This window comes from Bidens hawaiensis, unplaced genomic scaffold (assembly GCF_021521415.1).
Source record: "Bidens hawaiensis isolate Kalapana, Puna unplaced genomic scaffold, B.hawaiensis_p1.1 tig00002307_1, whole genome shotgun sequence".
Taxonomy (NCBI): Eukaryota; Viridiplantae; Streptophyta; class Magnoliopsida; order Asterales; family Asteraceae; genus Bidens; species Bidens hawaiensis.
The window spans coordinates 1,213,587-1,238,859 of record NW_027491124.1 but is presented as its reverse complement, the minus strand read 5'-3'; the positions used below and the strand labels follow the sequence as shown (position 1 = coordinate 1,238,859).

The following is a 25,273-nucleotide window of genomic DNA, read 5'->3' as shown; positions in this document are numbered from 1 at the left end:
TCAGTTTCCCCATATATGATATACAATATAAAGCAACACAAGTAAACCAAAGATAGTTGCAGAAAGTCTTTCTAATTAATAATTAAATAATTATCCTAACAATATGTAGTTATAAATAAAATTAATCTTTTATTATATATCAGAAGAAAAACTTGAAACGTAAAATGAACAAAAAGAGTGCTTAGTATTATTCAGAATTTCAGATCTAAGTTGTTGACACTAAAGCCGACAAATCCATATTTGGACAATCAGCAACTCACTGATACTGTCTTTTTTCTAAAACGACCGGTTTTAATTCGAGCCCATTTAGGTCAAAGCATGTTTTGACCCGAACCAAAGTGATACAGTGTGCTGTTCACTGTGACAAAACATGTTAAAAGAAGTCTTGAAAGAGTTCTATGATTGAGAAATATTCTAACTGTAACCACTTATATTAATCCAAATAATTGGACTTATACAGAAATCAAGTACTATATGAAGAGCCGACTAAAGTTTTGTAAAATCTCTACCGTGTCTTTTTGTTGTTTTGTTTTTAAAAATGATCAGTCTCCTTTAAATCAATATTTGATTTGCTCAACAAAGGGTGTACTCGCAGTCCACTAGACGAGTGAGAATGTCCTCACAACTTGGTCGCTCGTTTGGTTCTGCCCAGCAATCTGCAATGTCAATTTTAAGATACTGGATTCAGAACATATATGTGAAAACTGATCAAAAGCAAAACAAAACAGACGGGTAGACCGGTTTTAAATTATAGTTTTGTTTAATTGTTACAAGACTTCTAAAAAATGGAAAATGATGTGCCACATTTACTACCATCAGCTGACCCACCAGACTGGCCTTTTATGCTCTTATTTTGATCAGTAAGAATGAATTTGACAGTTTGACTAATAAAACCTACAGATTCTACTGTTGTAAACTCTACCACCATACATGAAATTAAACCAAGAAAAAAAGGTACCAGCAATCAGCCTGCCAAGAGGACCTTCAGGGATGTCCAGCCGTGAACCTGCATTGGTGACAGAATACACAACCTGCACAACATACAACCGCGGACCCATTTTGTCACTTTTAATATATCAACTTACTTATATACAAATATCTAACAAGGTTTTAACTATCAGGAAACTTACACGTTCAGGAGGTAAACCTTCCCATGGTCGACTGAGAGTGCATAACTCCCACATGATGACTCCAAGACTAAAAATGTCACATTTTTCAGTGAACGGTTCGTTTCTGATAAGTTCAGGAGCCATCCATTCAGGTGTGCCTGCTGATGATGTGTCTTTCATAGGTGATTCTGTCATTATTCTTGACAGCCCAAAATCACATATCTTTACGGTCCAATGCTTATTCACCAAGCAATTTGCACTTTTTATGTCACGATGAGCTATCTTCATTCGGTGAATGCACATCAACCCTCTTTATTGTTTGATCAAATGCAAAAAAACAATAAACAAAAAGTCAAATAAAAATTCGAATATTTCTTGTCATTGAAGAAACACTATTTCATAGTGATGGTGAAAAAATGGCAAACCTGCATATGTCACGAAGCATTTTAAGTCGTCTTTGCCAGCTAAGCTTCTTCTTCTGTCCACTTAAATGGATCAAATAATACAATGAACCCATCTCCATATACTCGGTAACCATCAACAAGTGTGGAGGTTTTGTGCAGGCACCAAGAAATAATATAACTGAAAATAGTTATTATTAACTGGATTAGCAGCATGCCAATGTGAAACCATGTGGACTCGATCATTCTACATTGCACTAGCTTGAAGAACTAAAGGAAACGTGAATTTGGTGTTTAAAAAATCTTGGGAGTCTTGGTGCGTGCTATTTTACATCGAGGGGTGTTTGGATGTGTGAAATGAAAGTGATTCTTAGTTATAATCATATAATCAAATGTTTTGAGTGCTTGACAATTTCTGGTTATTTAAAAACGCAACACATAAAATGAACAAAAGACACCTTTTTTGTGAAAAAGGAAATGAAAATCATTATGAAAATAAAGTATAAGGCCTTTGTTTAGGGTTTAAATAATATGGTAAACTGGTTATTTTGTTTAACCCTCAAATAAATCCCTTTTCTGCAGCTGGTACGACTGTATCTAACTGATTATATGGCCTCTACATAATGAAAAATAAAATCTATTTATCCAAGCAATATTTTGGTGACTTTAGAAAGAAATAATTAGAATCTGTTTCAAAATGCAAATCCAAACACTCCTTTAACTACAAACAGTCGTGTCTTCATTGAAGCGTTTCTTGTAGTTAAAGACTTAAAAGACACAGAACGTAACATTATTTGGTGAAGTAATTTGAGATACACAAAACATAAAAGGGAAAAAGTAATACCATTCGGATGTCGAAGGCGACTGTTAAAAACCAAGGGAAAGAAAATGAAAGTTGGGTCAGAAGAGTATAAATATATAAATAATTAAATAAGTAAACGACTTTCACTAACAGATACCTGAGAATGGATATTTCATTACAGAAATCTTCCACGTTCTCAGCTGTGAGATCTTGTTCAAGAAAAACCTTTATTGCCACCTCCGTTCCGTTCCAAATGCCACGGAAAACTTCCCCAAAAAATCCTATAGACAAAGAACACAAAGCAAACGATAATGGCAACCAAAGTTAAACAGAAGTTGCAAAACACCTCGTAAATTATTTGATAGAAAAAAATGCTAAATATTGAAAATAAATATATACCAATTCCAACTCGAGTGCCAACAGTAAGTTCAGAAAAATCATTATTCCATTCTTGATAAGGAAGAAGAGGCTTATTTTGATACATGGGTGAATCCAAAATTTTGCTCCATGTTGAAACTGCATTATCACGAACCATGACATCTGAAATAATAACATCAGAAGCTTTTGGATTCCTGAATTCATGAGGAGATGTGGGTAATGACATTGCCTTTTGAGAATTCATGTGTTCCCTTTCCAGAGAATATAAAGGTGTTCCGTCATGCTCATGCTCCGACTCCTAAATGATCAAATTACACTATATTAAAAAACAATAATACAGATTTGAAAGATTTAAATACACCTAATCAGGACTAACAGACACAGGGAAGTGTAACTACATACTACATACACAAACACACAAGTATATATACACCTGCATGAACAAAAATGTAACTACATACTGCATAACATATTTATTCACTTATATGACCCATTGCACATAAATACATACAACACGTAGACATATTAACAGTGACAAAGCTTAGACGAAAACGCAAAAATTTAGACTCAAAGCTTAAACTCACGCGTGCGCGCGCGCAAAGGGGGGGGGGTTGCTTATAATATGTACATACGCCATACATACAAGTATAGACCCGTTTCATAGAATGTAGCCGATCATTGTGACTCATGCTTGGATTCGGTAGCCAGGCGATAAGCCATTCAATTATATGCTTACCAGTTTCATAGACACTTGGATGAGCTGAAAGGGAATGTTGTCGCAGGTAGATTTTCCAACTTATAATATCTGTAAGAACCGTAAATGCGGTCGGTACCTTTATTGAGGGCCTTGCAATAGGTCCATCAGACCTGCCACAAGGAACTGATAAATCTCTTGCAATGGATTGTAGGCTGATTTCAACCAAATTGTCTTTGTGATTCTCTTGTTCTTCCTCTGCTGGACTGGTTTGATCTTCTTCATCTGCAGCCTCTAGCATTTTCAATGTTTCCATTTTACATTGGTGACCTGTACTTGAAGGTGTAAAGGAACCAAGTAACTTGCTATCAGACATGATGGACAACGATCTAGAAGGAGCCCAAGGTGACTCTGTTCTTGAGAGGCTTTCTCCCAACCTGACTTCATATTCCACAACAAGTCTCATGGCATTGTAAACCGTTCGAGGTTTATCAATTCGAAAATTAATCTTCAGCTCGTCTTTAAGCCCGTTTAGGAGCACCCAAGTAGGCAATGGTCAGGCTAATCAAACACTGGAGCAGGCTGTTTGGCGAATTCCAGCCTACAGTCTTGAACGGTTCCAGTTTGTTTGATGCTGCATAAATATTCGTCTAGAGTTTGGAATTTTGGTATTTTGCAGGGACAAAACTGCTACCCGATTTTTCTTTAAAAAGACCTTGTGATTTGAGTGCTGTGGCATCTTCTTTGAGAGACTCCAGAGATTCAAGTTTAGCAGCGATTACGCTCAATTGAGTGTCAATAATCTTTGAATTCAATCCACCTCCATCTGGGTTATTCCGGGTTGAATCAGAGTATAAAGCTTTAGCCATATGATCGCCATCTCGGTTCATCGCCCTCGTCGGCCCCCCTTTGGGCCGGCCCTGTCCCTTAACGTGACACAATGGTGGCCATTTCGACATTTGGATGTTCAAAATGCTTTCTTGCATGGTAAACTAACTGACACAGTTTATTGCCAACTGTGCGGTTTTATTGACCCACGGACACCGAATCATGTCTGCCTACTTCACAAATCCTTATAAGAACTTGAGCAGCCCCCCCCCCCCAATAAGCCCGGTTTCATTGGCTGTCTAGGGGCCTTGCAATCTCTCGGTTTTACATGGTCTAATCCTTCGGTATTCATTTATTCATCTTAGGGCACCCTACTTTATAAGCTAGCTTATGCTCATGATTTAAATATGAATGGCAACCCCTCAAGCGATTGATAAGGTCATTAAAAGACTGAGTCAGACAACTGTTGTTCAAAATTTGGACTCTTTCTTGTATTTTTGGGGTATTGAGGTGCTATTAAATAATCATATATGATCTTGTCTCAAAAGAAATACATTTTTGGAACTTTTACAATGGGAAACCTCACGCAGGCTAAACCGATCACTACCAACTTATCTCTCAGCGACAGCCCCTTATTTGAGAACCTGGTTCGATACAATCAAATAGTCGGTGCTCTCTTGTATGTCACCTTATCATGACCAGACATCACCTTTGCGGTCAACAAAGTATGTCAGGTTATTTATTCCTTGATAGAAAATCATTGATCCGCTATCAAAAGGATTATCCAATACCTTCAAGGCACATCGGATTATGGTCTATTGATCACATAACTCTGGTTCTACTCTTCATTTGTCATCTTTGCACGCCTTCTTGGATGTTGACCGGGATTGCTGCCCTGATGACCGCCGATCCACCAGTGGATTTGCCACATCATAAGCCAGAAAACAACATACTGTTTCTTGATCATCTATACAATCAGAGTATAAAGCCTTAGCCAACCCGGTGGCTGAATTCACTTGGCTTGTAGCCCATCCACGTGAACTTAAGGTTCCTACGGCATTGGTCCCTGTTTTATGGTATGATAACTTAGGGGCTACATACTTGTCAGCCAACCCGGTGTTCCATGCGCACACAAAACATGTAGAGGTTGGCATCCAGTTTGTTAAAGAAACAGTTGCTACAGCATAACCCTCAATTCAATTTATTTCCACTAATGATCAAATAGTCAACATGTCTACCAAGCTCTTGTCATCACAATGATTTGTTCATCTAAGGTACAAGCTACAGATCGCTACCCGGCCTTAGCTTGTGGGGGAATAATAGACAAGTATTAGACATGCATTAACATTGTTTAGTATTAGATGGGCTCAATGTGTAACTATGTAATCTATTTATACCCTATGCAATCATCAGATCATGATATACAATTAAAATAGAGTTACCAAGTTTATCTCAGGCATGAAGGCTAATTACCGAGTTAGGCCAAGTGGGCAGACCCGAGATGTCTTAGCTAGATGGGCTAGGGTTATGGGTTTTATGGTTTGTTAGTCTTTCATATAAATATGTCTTAACCGTGTTAGGGTTTAAGAACAAGAAAACAATGAGATAGTTTGTAATAGGGTTTTTGAGCTATATTTCCGTAATAACAAAGTGAAATCTCTTAATGTTTGTGTGTTTATTGATTATCGTTTAATTCCTTTGAAGAACTTGAATTGGTATCAGAGCCGGTTCAAGGAATCTGAACGATAATCACCAGCCGCCACCACTGATCACAGCCGTGCACCGTCGCTGTTGTGCACCGCTGCTGCCGTCAAGCGTTCAACCAGAAACCGAGTTGCTGCTGCTGCTGAACTCGCGATTAAACGAGTCAGGTTTGATCGAGTTATTTCAGATCTAAAACTGTTGTTTTGTTTCGATTATACAAGTTGTGTTTAATCGAGTGGTGCTACATCTAAGTACTGGATCCCACTACACCACTTTCTACGTACAGCCATCGTAAGAAAGATATGGGGGATTATGTACCGCAACCGAAGGGGAAAGAAGCCGGATCTACGTCCGTGCACTGTCCCATGTTAACTGCTACAAATTACACCGTATGGGCCATGAGAATGAAAGTTGTTTTGAAGGTTCACAAGGTGTGGGATACAATTGGGTCGGATTCAGCCGAAGACGAGAAGAATGACTTGGCAATAGCATTTTTGTTTCAGTCAATACCAGAAAATCTAATTATGCAAGTAGGCAATCAGGAGACTGCAAAAGATCTGTGGGATGCAATCAAAAGCCGTCATTTGGGGGCTGATCGGGTTAGAGAAGCTCGTCTCCAAACCCTAACCACAGAATTCGATAATCTGAAAATGCGTGATTCAGAATCGATTGATGACTTCGCCGGGAAGTTATCAAGTTTGGCCTCAAAATCAGCAGCCCTAGAAGAAGAGATTGAAGAGACAAAGAGGGTAAAGAAGTTTCTAAAGGCACTTCCTCGTTCTAAGTACATTCAAATAGTTGCCTCGCTAGAACAAGTTTTGGATTTGAACAAAACCGGGTTTGAAGATGTTGTAGGAAGGTTGAAAGCCTACGAAGAACGAATCAAGGAAGAAGGTATGGAAACACAAGGAAATCTATTGTTTTCAAATGGTGAGAGCTCTTATTCAAGACGGGGAGAAAACGGGTCAAGAGGCTGAGGCCGAGGGAGAAATAACCGAGGCAGGGGAAGAGGTCGTGGCAACGGGCCGAACCGAACCGATTTTTGTTCCGAGTTAAGAGGGAAGGAAAAGGTAAAGAAAGACCACTCCAAATTGGTTTGCTATCGATGTGATCAAATGGGGCACTTTGCATCGAAATACCCAGATCGTGTACAAAAATTACAGGAAGCAAACGTGGCAGAAACAATGGAGGACGATGCTGCCTATGTACACGAGGTAGTGTTTTTGAATGAACAGAATCTAATACCCAAGAAATTCGAAACCGGTCAGGTAGAGAATAATGTGTGGTATTTGGATAACGGGGCAAGCAACCATATGACGGGAAACCGGTCATTCTTTTCAGAATTAAATGAAAGCATAACCGGAAATGTAAGATTTGGCGATGGGTCATGCGTGAAAATCGAGGGTCGAGGCTCGATTAGTTTTCAAGGAAAACCGGTCATTCTTTTCAACGTACTATGTACCCGGGCTTAAAACCAATATTATGAGCCTAAGTCAAGCTACCGAGTCTGATTGTGATGTAAGAATGAAAGACGAATTCTTGACTATGCATGATGGGGGTGGAAGGTTGCTAATGAAGGTAATGAGATCACCGAATCGGTTATACAAGATACGTTTAAACGTGGGTACACCGGTTTGTTTATTAGCCAAGATTGGTGATGATGCTTGGCGTTGGCATGCAAGGCTTGGGCATATTAGTTTCGATACGATGAAGTCGATGGCTAAAAAGGAGATGGCTCATGGTTTACCACGGGTCGAGCACGAGAATGAGACGTGCGAGTCATGTTTGGTGGGCGAACACACACGGAAGTCTTTTCCATCGACCATGATGTTTCGGGCTAAACGAGTTCTCGAGCCTGTGCATGGGGACTTGTGTGGTCCGATTACCCCCTCCACCATATCGGGTAATAAATACATTTTTGTATTAATTGATGATTTTTCACGGTATATTTGGTCTATTTTGTTGAAAGAAAAAAGCGAGGCATTCGAGAAATTCAAGAAGTTCAAAGCCTTGGTCGAGAAAGAAACTGAAGCGACCATTAAAGCACTTCGAACCGATCGGGGAGGAGAATTCACCTCGAGTGAATTTAAATGGTTTTGTGAAGAAAATGGAATTTCGCGACACCTAACGGCCCGTTATACGCCTCAACAAAACGATGTTGTAGAACGCCGAAACCGTACTCTTTTGGAGATGACAAGGAGTATCTTGAAGGCTATGAAGGTACCAAATTGTTTGTTGGGAGAAGCAGTTCGACACTCTACGTACTTAATTAATCGAGTGTCAACAAGATCGTTAAAGAACCGCACACCGTATGAAATGTTCAAGGGGAAGAAGTCGACTATTGAACATTTAAGAGTGCTCGGTTGTCTTGCATATGCTAAGGTTGAAAAACCTCACTTTAAGAAGCTTGATGACCGATCGAGACCTCTTGTGAATCTTGGACCAGAACCAGGTTCTAAGGCGTACCGGCTTTATAATCCGAAAACCCGAAGAATTGTCGTTAGCCAAGACGTGGTGTTTAATGAAAAGGTTGGGTGGAATTGGGAAGAACCGAACGGAGATGAAGATGGCGAACCGGGTATGTTTAAGTTTGTTTGGGGTAGTTTGATAGATGTTGGAACCGGGCCTGTTATGATCAGCCCCATGCTGACTGAGAGCTCCAATTTCGACTCAAACGAGTCACCCGACAGCAGCCACAGTGACTCAGAATCAGGCCCGCACGACGGTACTCAAACGGGCCCAAACAGCCCAAACAGTGCAGGCCCGAATAGCCCAAACAGTGCTGTTTCTGACAGCAATACTTCAGCACATTCAGCAGCCCAAAAAGGACCTGTTTTGCCAACCCAACAAGTCGAAACAGTCATACCAGAACCGAGAATATCAGTGCGTGTTTCGGTTCCACCACAGTACCTTGATGACTATGTTTTACAGGCTGATATTGATTGTGAACAGTTACTTTTAGCAATCAACAAGGAACCAAATTGTTATCAAGAGGCTAAAGTTTCAAAAGAGTGGGCTAAAGCGATGAAGGCCGAGATAGATTCCATCCACAAAAATAATACTTGGACTCTAATCGAGAAACCGAATGGGATAAAACCCATAGGTCTAAAGTGGGTTTTCAAGGTGAAGAAGAATGCCTAGAACAATTAATAAATACAAAGCACGGTTAGTTGCAAAGGGGTATGTGCAACAAGCCGGGATCGACTTTGAAGAAGTTTTTGCTCCAGTCAAATGAATCGAGACTATTCGATTATTGATTGCATTGGCCGCATCGAATGGGTGGGAGATTCATCATCTTGATGTAAAAACAGCGTTTTTACACGGTGAGTTAAACGAAACCATTTATGTAGCTCAACCAGAGGGATTCGAGAAGAAGGGGGAAGAAAATAAGGTATATAAACTGTCAAAAGCTTTGTACGGTTTAAGGCAAGCACCACGGGCTTGGAACTGTAAACTCGATCAGATTTTGAAAAATATGAAGTTTGTTCAGTGCATGAAAGAACAATCGGTGTACCGAAAGGTTGAGGGAAAGCATCATCTGATTGTGGCAGTTTATGTTGACGATCTATTTGTAACCGGAACAAGCCATTGCATTATAACCGACTTCAAACAAGGTATGTCGACCAAGTTTGAGATGTCGGATCTCGGGAAGTTAACGTATTATATCGGTATTGAAGTCTCACAAAGCAATGACGGGATACAAATTAATCAAGAAGGGTACGCCCGTAAAATTCTAAAGGATTCGGGAATGGAAACATGCTACCCATCTCACGTACCTATGGCTCATGGCTTACGGTTATGTAAAGCCAAAAACGAGGTGGAGATTGAAGCGACGGGATACCGGAAGATTGTCGGGTGTTTGAGATACCTATTGCATGCGCGACCTGACTTGTCATATTCGGTCGGGGTTGTTAGTCGCTACATGCAAAGTCCGAGAGAGTCACATGGTTTGGCGATTAATCACATTTTGAGGTATTTGAATAAAACTTAAGTTTTGGGTTAAAGTTTGAACGAAACGGGTCAAAGAAATTGGTTGGTTATAGTGATAGTAGTCACAATGTGGATGAGGATGACGGAAGGAGTACAACCTGTCATGTTTTCTACTTCGGTTCGACTCCCGTCACGTGATGTTCACAAAAACAAGCAACCGTGGCACTTTCTTCTTGTGAAGCTGAATATATGGCAGCTTCTGCAGCCGCGTGTCAGCCAGTTTGGCTCCGAGAATTATTGAGTGAAATAACAGGTGACCCGTTACAAAAGATTAAGTTGAAGATTGACAACACCTCCGCGATTGCCTGTTAGGATTAAACGCACACACGAAACTGAACACACACACGAAAGCAGTAAACGAACACGAGGATTTAACGTGGTTCGGTCTAAACTGACCTACGTCCACGGGTGGCAACTAGGTATATCTTTTTTGAGTGACCAATATTACAAGTACATAATGTTGTTTATATAGAGACTGAACTAGGGTTAGTAAATTATTATGCAAGAAATCTAAACCGGGCCGGGCTTGGGCCCGACCGCCCACACCCGTCTCCTCTTTTGACTTCATATAATAAACCGGGCCAACAAGGCCTACGAACCCAACAATCTCCCACTCGGAGGCCTTGAGTACTCTCGTCTGCACTCCTGATTGTTCTTCTGTAATCTGAACATTAAACTTCTTCTAGTTGCCACTGCCTTCTCATCAATTAACCTGAAGGCCCGTTGAAGCTCCCCGGAGCTCCAACACGTCAGTCATGGCTGAAACTGCCCCTGACCCGTTCTCTGTCCCTACCGGCTCCCACTGTAACGAACTACCGGATCCTGAGGTAACCTGAGAACAAACACTCTCCATATTCAGCAAGTAATTCATTGGAGAGACTTTTACAGCTGGAATACTGGTTTTCTTAATCCACTGTCGACCTGGAACTGTAACTGAAACACGACCTGTGCTCCCACTGTCACGATGTCCCCCAACTGATTTAACCTTCCTAGCTCGTTCATCCTGAATCTTCACTTTGGCTCTGGGTTTGTTACTTGCAAAACGAACCTTCTTCTGCCCACGAGATTCTGTGAACCGGACTTTGTCTTTCACCAAAACTGGATCCACTCCTTTCGGTGACATATCGACCATATACAACGAACCCATTTTCTTGCCACGAGCAACCACGAGATTCCCTTTGACTACTTTCCACTGCCCATTCCCGAACTTAACATCGTGCCCTTGGTCATCCAACTGCCCAACTGATATCAAACGTTTCTTCAAACTTGGAATAACCCTCACGTCTTTCAAAGTCCAAGAAGTACCGGCTGAAGTTATCAAATCAACGTCTCCCATACCCGTAACCTCTAAAATATCATCATTCGCTAGTCGAACCTTTCCAAAATCCCCAAATTTAAGATTCTTCATCGTTTCACTACAGTGAGTGGCATGAAACGATGCACCAGAATCCATCACCCAAGCATCAACGCTACTCTCAACACTACAAACCAAAGCCTCATCACTACTGACCCCGTCATCTGTGTCGTCTTCTGTAACGTTCACCTCTTTCTTACCATTCGGACACTGATTCCTGAAGTGTCCTTTCTCTTTACAACCCCAACATTCAATATCCTTACGAGTCTTAGACTGACTCCTCTTCCTGCTCCCACTGCCTCGCTGTTTTCCCCTACCTCTACCTTCTGTGACTAGCATATTGCCTGATGATTCACCTGAACTTCTGCGTCTTGAATCTTCTCCCAGAATCAGATCTCGAATCCCATCGAAAGTAATATTTGTAGACGAACTACAAACTGCAGTCACTGTTTGCGACCAACTGTCGGGCAAAGAGGATAATAACAAAAGGCCTTGAACTTCATCATCAAACTTAATGTCAACTGACACTAAGCGGGACAAGATCGAATTAAGATTATTGATATGAGTTGTAACTGACCCACCCTCTTTCATTCTTGTTGTCACTAGCTCTCGGATAAGATAGACCTTATTCGCTGCCGAAGGCTTCTCATACATGTTGGATAGTGCGTCCATCATACCACGGGCTGTGGTTTCTTTCATGACGTTAAACGCCACATCTTCCGACAACGACAATGTAATACAAGCCCTAGCTTTCTTGTCTAACTTCTTCCAATCTGCTTCTGACAACTTTTCTGGTTTTTCATCCTCGAACACTACATCCAAGTCTTTCTGACAAAGTAGTGCCTCAATCTGCATCTTCCACCAACCGAACTTCTATCCGTCAAACTTCTGTATCGAAAACTTTCCGTCTTCTGCCATAACAATGACTAAAACGAAAAACTGGATAAAAAACAGAGACAGACACAGCAACACGAGCCTGAACTTAACGACTGTTCTACTGAACTCTGTTAAAAATCAACCTATTTAAACCGCAGCGGAAATACGAACTGTAAATCAGAAACTGAAATTTTAAACTGAAACGATAAAACCTGACAAACGCGGTTGGCAACTGGTTATCCGTTTCTTTAACGCTTCTTCTGACTTGACAACTGTTTTTCAACAAAAATAGGATCTTGATTCAAACTTTCATGTCTCGTACTATGCTTCACCGGAGCTGATCAGAAAAAACGAACCAGCAGCTGCGGAACCCGAATCGGCGGCGGCGGAACTGTAGCGGCGGCGGCGGTACTGTAGCGGCGGCGGTACTGTAGCAGCGGAGCAGCGGCGGCGGAACCCTAGCGCAGTAGGGTGGCGGCGGCTGGATGATTTGGCGGCGACTCGGCTGGTTCAACGTGTTCTTCGCGTTATCTGAACCTAAGCTTTGATACCACTTGTTAGGATTAAACGCACACACGAAACTGAACACACACACGAAAGCAGTAAACGAACACGAGGATTTAACGTGGTTCGGTCTAAACTGACCTACGTCCACGGGTGGCAACTAGGTATATCTTTTTTGAGTGACCAATATTACAAGTACATAATGTTGTTTATATAGAGACTGAACTAGGGTTAGTAAATTATTATGCAAGAAATCTCAACCGGGCCGGGCTTGGGCCCGACCGCCCACACCCGTCTCCTCTTTTGACTTCATATAATAAACCGGGCCAACAAGGCCTACGAACCCAACATTGCCCTCGTGAAGAATCCCGTGTTTCATGGTCGGGTATAACAAATCAAATCTCGATATCACTTCATTCGAGAATGTGTTGAGGCAGATGAAGTTGAAGTTGAGCATGTAAGCAGAAATGAGCAAAAGGCGGGCATTTTGACAAAGGTACTCGCAAGATTCAAGTTTCAAAGGATGCGCGAGTTACTACATGTTGAAGACCTCCCGAAATCCAACTCGGAAATTAGGGGGGGTGAATGAAGGCTAATTACCGAGTTAGGCCAAGTGGGCCGACCCGAGATGTCTTAGCTAGATGGGCTAGGGTTATGGGTTTTATGGTTTGTTAGTCTTTCATATAAATATGTCTTAACCGTGTTAGGGTTTAAGAACAAGAAAACAATGAGATAGTTTGTAATAGGGCTTGAGCTATATTTCCCTAATAACAAAGTGAAATCTCTTTACGTTTGTGTGTTTATTGATTATCGTTTAATTCCTTTGAAGACCTTAAAGGCAATCATTATTTAGAAATCAAGTTTGGATTGATCATTGTTATTGCTCATTTGTTGTGTTCATCTAGATCTTGGGCAACAATTTCTATGTTTGTGCATATGCATGTGTATATGTGTGGGTGTGGGTGTACGATTAAATGCATCCATTAATTAATGTACATATAAAGGTATGTATGATTGTGTATATGTAAGCATGCGCACTTGTGTAAATACATGTGTATGGAAACATGTGTATGTGTGTGCGTGTGTGTATTTGCTTTTGTGCATGTCTACGTGTGTTGTAATTACTAAACACTTGTGTGTATACATGTATTTGTATCTATGTTCAGACTTTAAAGGTAAGAATGTGTTCTGCAACCTACTATCCACCTGCTCTCTCAGTTTACACAAAAAGAGAAACAGAAAAACATAAAGAGAAACACGCATCTTTCGTAAACAGAATACATACGACTTATGCAAATAGAGAAACAGAAAAACGTACATCTTTCTTAAGGTCTGCATTCTGCTCTCTCATCAGTCGATTCTGCTTTAATGTTTCACTCATTGCCCTTACAGCCCTGCATGTTATAGGAAAAAGAATTATCATGAATGTAGCCTTCAAGAAAATATTACATCTTAAAGTAAGTTTTTGTAACTTCTTTTCTGTCTTCAATCATTACATAAAAGAACAGTCAAATGTTCACAACACAAACCACTGAGATTATAGAATTTTTTATAAACCACATTTCATATATAAAACGCGCCCTGCTTGCGGTCCGCGCATATAAGGTATATGTGTGTGAACCCTCGGATGGGCAAAAGTGAAACTGCACTAATTTTGGCGTTATTTTACTAATCTCATCTCGTGAAAATAACGTTAAAAGTGGCGGAAGGTTAATCAGGCATCATGTAGTGGCGTTGATAGTCGAAAGACAAGGGTACATGCACTAATCGGTCGGTGTCCCGATGGTTGAGTGTTATGTGCCTTAGTCCAAGGCTTGATGCAAAACTACTATTGAACCGGGGGTCTCACCGGAAGCAATCTCTCTTTTCCTACGGGGTAGAGGTAAGGCTGTCTACATCTTACCCTCCTCAGACCCTACCATAGCTTTGCTGTTGGTGGGATATACCGAGTACGATGATGATGATGATGATTTCATATATAAAACACATTAATATACGCCTAACAACTAAAACACTAAAAGTATATATCATAACTGTTAGAAAATATATATTAGAGTCAGCCATCAATAGAGTTAGGGCCATTAGCTACCCGTTGGGGGCTTTGGATCTCTGTGTATATATACACATGTCCACATGTATTAGAAGTAACATAAGTTAGAAATCAGAATCAAATTGCTCAAAAAGCAGAAAAGTACTAAATAAAATATATTTAAGTCTAACATTATCTATTACATTATTTATGAATAGAGAATACAGATATGTTAAATACTAAAATCTAAAAATCAAGTCAATTACTTGACATTTAATGCAAATAATTCCGACCATTAATGTAGTTAATATTCAATTATTTAACATTTAATGTTCAATTACTTAACATTTAATGAAATTAATTCCCACCACTTAACTCACTCTATAAAACTATTTTAGTTCTGCTTAAAATTTCAAACAGAACTACAAATTACCCAGCAAAGGCTGGGACTCGAGCCTCACAAGAGGCAAAAGGTGGAGAATAAAAAAATTAGCTGTCCAGAAAAAGAAAAAAAAATGGTGAGTCTGGACTCCCATTTTTCATATGGCATGCATGGACAACATATATGGATCTAAGGAACATGATGAATTAAATGATAATAGGTTGCATTAAACTTTATCCTTTGTGAAACTTTTTTTGTACTGACCACACTGGTAAGAAACTAAAAATGTAAACTTATCAACAGAACATGAATAATTACTTAAAAGCACAAAAGAAACTGTGTATTGTAACTCATAAATACTAACCTAACTATGTCATCACTGATTTCTGGAGTATTACTAATGCTTCGAATTCTACGATGTTCAGATCTTGATGTGCCTTCCGACCTGAGGCATAAACATTTAATATGCTGAAACTAGTTTTTCTTTAAAAAAAAGGGATTAGTTGTTTATTGCTGGAGGATATTCTTCCTTTTCAAAAGCACCACAAAAGACTTTTGTGTGTTATGATGCACGTCTCACCATGCTTTTAAGATAATACTTAAATGGAAAAGACATAACATAATGCACCAATGATTTTGCAAAAACATTAGAAATAAAAAATAAAAAATAAAAAATAAAAAAAGAAGCATAAGATGTCCATGTCATGTTTTCATGTAAGCTTAAAAGATGTAGAAGACAGATATAGAAGTTGTAAAAACTAAGAACCTTGATGGACCAATATCATCAGGATAATCTCTAAATGATCTCCTGTCACCACTAAGCATGGACCGCCCGCGTGCTCGAAAAGAAGGATGTTCTGGACTGCAATACTCGAAACAAAATGAAATATCTAGATCATAACACTCTCTTTATCTTTTTCTTCATCCAGAAAGGTAAATAATAGCAATTTGAAAAAATGCAAACTGCAACATTTTAAAAGCAATAACGGTTTTCTAACTACTTCAGCCTAATTAGCTTCCCACTCGGAGTTTGATAGCCAACTTCAGCTTACAGAAAATGCAAACGAAACAATTTGAAATACAGAGCATCCAGCTTAAAAACAATTAATATAAATGAAAACTTGAATCCTGCTGATTTATTGACTTCTTGCATTTACAACTGAGGCATAATTATCATATAACTATACATCTATATTTTTTGCTTTATGTTGTTGGCAAAAAGACTGAAGTTGGTAAGGTACCAATATCTTTTACACCTCTTACCCACAGGAATTATGTAAGATCTTGTCTTTTGTAAAACTAATACAGAAATACATTTATTAATAATAATAATAATAATAATAATACAGATCACTAAGAGTTTATTGTTACTTACTGAAACCCAGAGACCAAATAAAGAATGAAGGTAAACGAAAACCCAAATGTGTATACAAAATAACAATGAAGCACGGGAACGGATAAAAAACCTTGAACTTGATGTCCTTGGTTCATTTATAACCTTCCTTCGGCTCCTTCACCAGAATGAAGCAGCAATATCAGGTTCGCTACGTGATAAACTGATGCATAAGAAAATACAGTTTTTAAAATTTTCATTGACATTTCATAAAAAAAATAATAAATAAAAAAGTAGCAATCCCAGATTCCCAGTATAAAGAAAATTGAAATATATTTTTTAAGAAAAATACCTCCATTTTCCATCAATCGATGAAGCAGAACGCATCATGTTACTCCTCAATGAAGGTCCAGGGGCATTAAAAGATGATTCCAATCTCATCTGGTAATGGAGACTGTCATCTTTCTCAGAACTGCAGAGATAAAACCATATATTATATGGGAAATTGGGAATTCTAAAGGAATACTAAAAAAATCTAACCTGCCATTGTCAGTCCTCTCTGAAAAACCATATAATGGGCTGTTTGGTTCTAGTGGTGAATCACAAGAATCATTTTCTGCAGAATCACTTTCTCCCGCACCAGAAATATGGGTCATAAAAATCGCCTTTGTTGATTGGGGTATGAGTTGACCCGGATATCGCATTAGGTCAACAAGTAGTTCTACAGAGTTCAGAACAACTACTACAGACATATGCTTATATGAATCTACACACTCACCAACTCCATCTTCGGGCAACCCCTAAAAATCAAACATTGAATTTTATGCCTGGATTTGCATTTTGGAACCGATTATCTAAATCTTTCCAATTCTTGCCATAAGAATCAGTTTTTGATGTTCAAATAAACAGATACTGCTTCTAGTTATCTTACTATTTATGAATCATTAATTAACGGATTAATTTCCTGTTTATAAACCTGATTTGAGAGACCTTTTTACTCTCATACAACCTGTATTTTCCGTCTTCACAAAATGATTATTTTGGTCATTTTATTCATTCATTTCTTTAGAGCTAATCAAATTTTCCAAAAGCCCAAACGGTTTTGCATTATTTTGGTCATTTTATTAAAACACTATCTCCTATGCCTGTTATAATAAATGGATTAACAGATTCTAATTGTTTTGCATTATTTTGGTCATTTTATTAAAACACTATCTCCTATGCCTGTTATAATAAATGGATTAACTGATTCTAATTATCCAAAAACACACAATCACTTTAAGAAAGCAAATCCAAGCACCCCTTAAACGCCAGATCATCAGGGGATTATATAGCATATATCATCATCATCGTACTCAGTATATCCCACCAATAGCAATGCTATGGTAGGGTCTGAGGAGGGTAAGATGTAGACAGCCTTACCTCTATCCCATAGGGATAGAGAGGCTGCTTCCGGTGAGACCCCCGGCTCGATAGTAGTTTTGCATCAAGCCTTGGACATAAGGCACATAGCACTCAATCATCAGGACACCGGCTGATTGGTGCATGTGCCCTTGTCTTTCGGCTATCAACGCCACCACATGATGCCTGATTAACCTTCCGCCACTTTTAACGTTATTTTCACGAGATTAGTAAAATAACGTCAAATATAGTGCAATTTTACTTTTGCCCACCCGAGGGTTCACACATATATACATTATATGCGCGCACCGCAAGCAGGGCGTGGATTATATAGCATATATGGTATTATAATGAACGTAAGCTTACTGCTAAACCAGTCTACTTTCAAGACCCACAGTATCAGCTAGAACTTTAAACAGTATTGTTTGAGGGCGGCATGAACCATTTTTAATATGCCCCAGCAACTGAACACCTCGACTACCAATCACATGAGAAGCATCCTCAAGTGTAGCTTTCATTGGACTATATAGTTTTTAAAAGATTGGGTTTTGCGATTCAAAAAGGGGGTAGCGGCGCAGCTTGTTGCCCGCTTGCCTTCTGTTTCGATGTAATCCAATAAACAATTAATTGGACTATCAAATTGTGGCCACTTACAAAAATCTGAGACCTGTAAAAGATTTCCAAACACCTTCTATAAACAACAAACTAAGCTTTCAGATATATAATAAACACAAGAGCTAATTCAATTCGATCAATCAATAAAAACTGCACAATATAAGCGATGTTTAGAACTCACCAATACAGCAATCTTTTTAATAATAGCTGCAGGATTCGAGTTCAGACCTTTCACTAGTGTAGAAATAAGTTGCTTTAACATGGAAAGCTTCTTATCTTTTTGTGAATCAACAAGAATGACATCTGCTTTCACACCTTGAAGTTCCAAATCATGGAGCTCCTCCAATGTGGGAATATCATCAAAAAGATCTTTGATCCTCTTATCCTGTATAAAGTGTAAATCAGTAGATTCAAAGCAGATTCTTCCAAAAAAGTTTCCATCATTTCAACAAAACTTAGATGTAACTCTGGATGTTCATACATGGAGGTGCTTTGTATATCAGACGATATGGAGTTTGCAATTGATACTCAAAACTAAAGTCATACAGAACAAATAACTTCAAAAATGCATAAATTAGTATTTTTTCTGTTTGTTGCCATAGAGTTTAATCTCCCAAGCATCGCAAACTTTAATTTCACATTACTTTAATGTGAGAACATTAAAGTATGATCATTCACTTAGGCTATGTGTAGTGGTTGATGGCTGGGGTGCCGCCCTAAGCAACAGCGGATAGTTTATCAAAAGAAAGAGCTCAACTGTAAACCGCCCTAAGCATGTTTACCTTGTTTGGAAGACAGGGGTCGTTTACAATATTTATGACCTTTGTTTAAGAATGAATGAAGCCCTGAAAACAAGGTGAGATATATCACAATTTCGGGGCTTATGTTTGAGCATCATCGACATAATATAAACCTTGCAAAGCATTAAGAAAAGCCAGATATCAGAAAATAATAAAGATGGGAAAAAGGAAAGGAGAAAAATAAACAAAAGTAAGTCAAAAAGATGTTCATTCAACACTAGTCTGTAAAGAAGGAAGCAAGAGAAAGACGCAACTCATAAAAAAAGGTTTTGGAATCAGTTTTATTACAATTCAACACAAAAATGATGATAAAGAGTTTCAATGACTGTATTAAAGAGCTGGAAGCCTGGAAATAATGCAGCAAGCATGTACAAGAGACTGGAATGTTGGATGACCAACAATGAGGTGATCTTAAATGCGTTCAATTGGCAATCCAGATTCAGAAACAAAAACGCATACCAGCAAAAAAAGACATGGTAATTACAGTTATTCGTGATGCAACGGGAGGACTACAGATTTGCAAACGGTGATTCATTTTTGGAAACCCTGCGCTACCTTGTTATAAAGAGACTAAGAGAGCATCTAATGGCATATTCTTTAATAAAAAAGTCGGAAAAACAAGAGGGTTTACATAATCACATTAAATGCGTCAAAAGTTTAGCTGTGAAGAAAAGCTTAATAAAGATGAAATATAGAAGATACTTTACATGGGTTCAAAATTTAGCTAGTATAAGCTTTAGAAATCTAGTCAAATGTTATCTCATGCACACATGCTTCTTATTTACTATCTGGATTACAAATGATGTATTGTAACTGGTTATCACGCGACAAAGTGTATTTCACTATTATCAATGAAAAAAATGTAGATTGAAAATAAGGCCAAAAATAGAAGTGAAATACACTCCAGAGTTTATAAGTCTGTTTTCCACAATTCCACGTGCCTTTTATTCAGCATTAACTTAACTCCTTCACAATAAGCATGCATGCTTCTAACTTTATGTTAACATACATAAGACGTTTTATGCAGGGATAACCTCCAATTAGTAATACGTATTTATACCAAAACAAACATTTTTGTGAAGCACAAAAGCATTAAATCCAGTATGCAAATATCAAGCAGAAATTATGAAAGTGGTATTCTATCATAACTAGCAAAGTCTAAGTGCTTACATGAATGACCGAGTAAAAACCATTTGGAATAGGTATAGAAAGCTCTACGGTGCTCCAGAGGGTTTGTGATGCCAATTGAGATTGAGATAGAAGCCTGTCATAAGTACTGCTGCTCATAGATCTTCTATGAGCTGGCGTTTCTTTCTTCACGTCCAATGAAACAGACTCAAACTTATCAACAAACTCTGAAGGGCACCATGTATTATTACTAGAGGAACCTTGCTCTGAACTCGCTGACTCGTCATATGCATCAGCCATATCTATCTAAGGATGATCAGATTACCAGAACAACCCTGCTTATTCCATAAAAGGCCTTTTAATTTTGACCGCAAAATCTAACGGCCATGTGACCTGCAACAAGAAAAACGGTTAGATTAACTTAACCATCCATCAATCAGGCTAAAGTAAATAACATAAACAAAGTGACATCAGCCCTAGGCGAAGCAAACGAATCCAAACATAAACAATATCAATCTATGATACTTTCAAGAGGTTTACGAGCAGATAATAACTACAGATTCTGTTCTACCTAAAATTCTAAACAAAATCATCAGAATCAACAATTTGGTTACACGAATTACATTCCATAAAACCTTGACAACAGCACTAGCATTTCCTTCGAGCTTAAATCACATCAAAAATGCAAAAGACAGTCAGATGTTGAAATCACAATATTAGTAATCACACTTTATACCTAGATCATCAAAATCGTATCTAGAATGACAAATTCGATGAGTGAAGTTGAATTGAATGAGAACAAATCTGAATATAAACATAGGAATTAAAACCTTGGGAATGATAGTAATATAAACAAAGTGGCAACAGAAACAATATCATGAAACTTGTATCAATCCATACGGATTCTGTTCTGCCTAAACTTGCAAACAAAACAGGCACATTGTGTTACGGACCGAAACATTCCAAGGTATGGTACTTGTCCAACATCGGTTATATGGGCAACTGATGTGGGGTTTATAAGCCAAATAGGTTTCCTCACCTACAGGATTAACCTTTTGGGTTTATAAGCCAAAGTTGAATATTACTTCTCTAATATGAATTATATTGTTTTTATATATATAATAACATTTACAGATATATGAATAATTTTTGCCTTTAAAACTTACTCGGGTTCATTGTTAAAAATACGTGGATTTTTAACTGAACTCGACTCGCCTTCTTTTTCTCCGTCCATCTATTGTTAATCAAAACCATATCGATTCTCGTTTAGTGCATATTCTTTGACTAATCGAAAGCTTTCTTTCACTGATCATAGGTTCGCTTTTTTCCGATTGTACCAGTTATGTTCTCATAATACTATTCTACTTTAGTTGCTATCATATTTTTATTGTATCATCTAATGTTGTATCGAAAAAAATATTTAAAGATTTATGATTTATTTTTAAGTTTTTGAATTATAGTTGTAATTTAACTTTGTACTTATTTAATGTAATATTCAACTTTGTTTATCATTCTTTTAAGTTGTTCAACCCGTGTAGGACACGGGTACCTAACTTAGTTTAATTATATATACATAATTTGGGATAGCAAAATTGAAAGCATTTGAACGGAGCAAATATGTTGCGGGGTGTTAAAATGTGAAATAACAAAAGTTATTTGCAAATAATAACTAAAACACTGTTGTAGAAAATAATAACTAAGTCGCAAATATAAAAGTGTATGTTTAGAGCATTCTTAATCCGTTTTCTAAAATTATGTGGATGAGATTTGCAAATTATATGGTATGATTATGAGTGGGTGTGACTAAGGGAGAGAGAAAAAGTTATATGGGAAAGTTAAATTTGGGATTTCACTGTAGATATGTATAATTTTTTTAATATTTTCATAAAGTGGTTATGAGTGAAAGAGAGAGAAAATATAATAATAAAGGTATAAACGCTATTATTTAATTAAATATGATAGAAAAAATACAGTAAATTTTAATGTAATTAATATATAGGAATATGTGGTAGGAAACAGACTTTTAAAAAGGAAAAGAAAAGGGAGGAAATAAACAAATAACACTTCATTGACTTATTAGTCTTTGGTATTTATTATTCATTAATTGTACTATGTGGTGTAATATTGTATTCGTGTAGAATGTGTAGAATGTTAAGATATATGACACATGATATAGGAATTAGGATATAAGAAAAGAAGGTATTAATTAAAAGGTGTCTATGTGTGTAATATGATAAATATATGATATATGAAATAAGATGTAATAGAATTTACGTGTTGTGGCGGGGGCGTTTGAACCCTAAGAAAATGTAAACACGTTGAATGTGAGCATGGGCATTGTGGTACGTTAAAATGTGAAATAAAAATTTTTTATGGAAACATAAAACATTATTGTTAGAAAAGAATAACTAAGTTGTAAACTATAAAGATTTAGGTAGAAAAGGAAAAAAAATTAAAAGGTATTATTGACTTTTTCGTCTTCAATAATTAATTTATTATTTATTAATTGTACTTTATGGTATAATCTAAATTTTCACTTTTTACCCGTTGTAACGTCCACATTTCGATAATAATAAATAAAAGTATTACAAGTTTATTTTAGTTATCGTATCGTATGGCGCCGGTTAAATTAATTAAATAATATGTAGAGATTGGAAAAGGTTAAAAAAGGATTTATGGACTTGAGAATGATTTGGGTCTTAAAGTCTTTGGGTTTTGCCTATTTAAACCCCTAAACCCTAATTTAATCTTTATCCTCATCATTTCACCATCAATTCCTCAATCATTGACACACACCCATACACACACATAAACCACCTGCATAGCAAACATTCCAAATCCAATCATCCATCCTAGATCTAGTCCAATCACACCAAAAAGGTAAATATTATATTCATTTCGTTCATTTACTCGTTAAGATTATTAACATGTAACCGAGTCAAACCGACATAAACGAATCGGCATAAACGAACTACGACAAACGAGTTTCAATCAAATAATAATAATAACAAGAAGGTGTTTAAGAAAATATATAAATAATACAACTAATAAATTGATGTAAACGGGTCTTCAATGAGAACCGGATTCCAACGGTCGGCCAAAACTAGAACTCGAACCAGATCTGCAGTGTTGTGACTCGAACCACCGGGCCCGTAATGGACCCAATCTCCGTCAGCCGGTCCCTTATCCCCCGTAAGACCCGAACCAGCTATCAACAACTTGGTCTGAAACCCCCACGCGAACCAGATTTGGAAAACCTTATGCGAATAGCTTACAGAAACGGATTCGCACGAACCCCGATGCGAGTCGAGCAAATCATTCGTGCGAATCATGGCTTGCGAATTCTTTTTAAGATCTGGTTCGCATCCCGTGCGAATACTTGGATGCGAATGATTTCCAGAAAAGAATTCGCATACCATGCGAATGAGTATGCGAATCATCATGTGTGAATCCCTCGGGCATGCGAATTCTTTTTTTGTTGTACGCGAATCAGTGAGGTGCGAATAGAATGGATGCGATTCAGTTGATATGTGTTTAGACCTGGTCCAGCTCTTCCTCGTCGGCCATGGTGGCCGGCTTCTGGCTGCCAGAAAGCTGAAGTGGCGGCGGCGGTGTGGCTGTCGTGAGGTAAAAAGAAAGAAGAAGAAGAAGAAGAATGTGAAGGGGGGGGGGGGGGGGGGGGGGTTGGTTAGGTTAAATGGGGATAGGGTGTTTGGTGAATGCTTATAATAATAATAATAAACTTAATAATAACAATAAATCATAATATAAGTTAAAGTAATCAAATAAATAATTGTAATAAGATTATGATAAGAGGAAGGGATAAGAAACTAAATGGGACCCAAACCCGAGATACGACTCGTTAAAGACCCATAACCCGACTCCTACGAATCCGATGGCGTATGGGACCCGTTCAGAAACACTTAAACGTAAGAAGTCCGCGGTAGATGGAGAAATTAAAAGAAGGGTGCGAACGAAGGATAACTTACAAATACAAAATATTTATATAATAATAAAAATAAATACGATAATAATAAATGTCGTTGAGAACGCAAACTAATAAAGACGGTTTATTAATAAGATAACGCTAAGTATAATAAATTAATATGAATGGTTAAAGAAGATTACATGTCAGTTCCGTTAACTTAAAAGTTAACCCCGTTAACTTACTGAAATAAGTAAGGAAACAAATATAGAGATTAATACATGTGTATTATTAACAGTTAGTCGGACTCAGTTGAAGAAATGAATTACTATTAATTCAGAGAGTAATTGACTCCAGGTGAGTTCTAGCCCCTTTTATGCGTTATGTTTTCGGGGCTGTGTGCATACTACGATGTGTTAGATTAATACACTTACCTTAAATAGTAAGTGTATATTAGATATATGTTTGCGTATGAATGTGAATTATATGGATTGATTAACTAGTTTACACGTAGTTGTTATATTAGTTATAATTGAAGGAAGTAGGAAGGAAATGTAATGAAGGTAGAATTGTATGGTATGTTAAAGGACATCGGAGGGTCCAGGGGTCCGTTGACCCTCCGACCAAGCATGTTTTGTTCCTTCATCGAGTAGGTTTCGTGTTATCTTGACCATCCAAAATCGTAGTTGAAGAGCAGTAGCAACAAAGAGGAGTGAACTAAAAGAAGAAATGTAAAAAAAAGAAAAGAAAATATATGAATGTAAAAAAAAGAAAAGAAAATATATGTTCATCGGAGTATAGGAGTTGTAGATAAAGAAGATGATACATGAAAGAACATCATGTGCACATAAAAAGAGGAAGGCTAATGAAATAATTAAACCAACTCTATGAAAAGTTTATTCTAAGCCTAGGTCTATATGTCAATCAAATACTCAATGTACCACACTTCATAAAATTATTAACTATGTTATAGTATCAATAATAAAAATAGTAATATAAATAACAGTAATTAAAACTTTT

The 25,273-nt window shown here is 37.8% G+C and overlaps 1 pseudogene across 1 annotated transcript; it reads right to left on the bottom strand.

The window, feature by feature from the left end:
- Positions 1 to 546: 546 nt before the first annotated feature.
- LOC143616914 (uncharacterized) lies at positions 547 to 20,675 on the bottom strand (annotated as a pseudogene). The gene is made up of 17 exons (XR_013150743.1): positions 20,371 to 20,675; positions 18,582 to 18,785; positions 18,407 to 18,452; positions 18,142 to 18,296; positions 16,925 to 17,184; positions 16,737 to 16,856; positions 16,518 to 16,607; positions 15,818 to 15,913; positions 15,416 to 15,496; positions 13,959 to 14,034; positions 2,712 to 2,988; positions 2,470 to 2,593; positions 2,355 to 2,374; positions 1,535 to 1,691; positions 1,131 to 1,419; positions 959 to 1,031; positions 547 to 656 (listed from the first exon to the last, which is right to left on the bottom strand). The product of XR_013150743.1 is annotated as an uncharacterized LOC143616914 (transcript).
- Positions 20,676 to 25,273: the final 4,598 nt, after the last annotated feature.